Here is a 520-nt window from a genome sequence, read left to right as displayed (position 1 = left end):
TCCAGCCTGCATACAGTAAGTTTCAGCTGTACAGCGTTTTACAGCCAAAGCAAACTGGGTTAATAATGAAATCACTGATGCAATCTTTAGTACAGCCTTAGTGGGGACGAGGATACCATTGCGTGTTACGATGCGAAGTATTTGGTTGCTCAGCTTTGGGCCTGTCTGAGCACAGATAGGCATTATGCCATCTTTTTTTGCTATCTTAAGCTTTGGCATTTAAGTGTTAGGTGGAACCTGTTTAAGAAAACCCCACCAATGGGACTTGGGCATGCCCTTAATATCAGGTATTTGTTTAAGTGCTTTGTTGAATTGGAGCCTAGTAGATCCTCTTGGAAAGAAAGTGATTTTCAATCTAATAAGGTTATCTTAGTGTGAACATTTTAACTACATCAATCAATATGCCCGTCAGGAGTAAATGACTAATGGGATTTCTCTTTTCTTTCTTTCTTTGTTACCAGAATGATGAATTGACTTTGCCTGTTGCTGAAGATTCTCATCTCCTTAATGCATTGCAGAT

Source organism: Mycteria americana, chromosome 1 (assembly GCF_035582795.1).
Source record: "Mycteria americana isolate JAX WOST 10 ecotype Jacksonville Zoo and Gardens chromosome 1, USCA_MyAme_1.0, whole genome shotgun sequence".
NCBI classification, from domain to species: Eukaryota; Metazoa; Chordata; class Aves; order Ciconiiformes; family Ciconiidae; genus Mycteria; species Mycteria americana.
Note: the sequence above shows the minus strand (reverse complement) of the source record.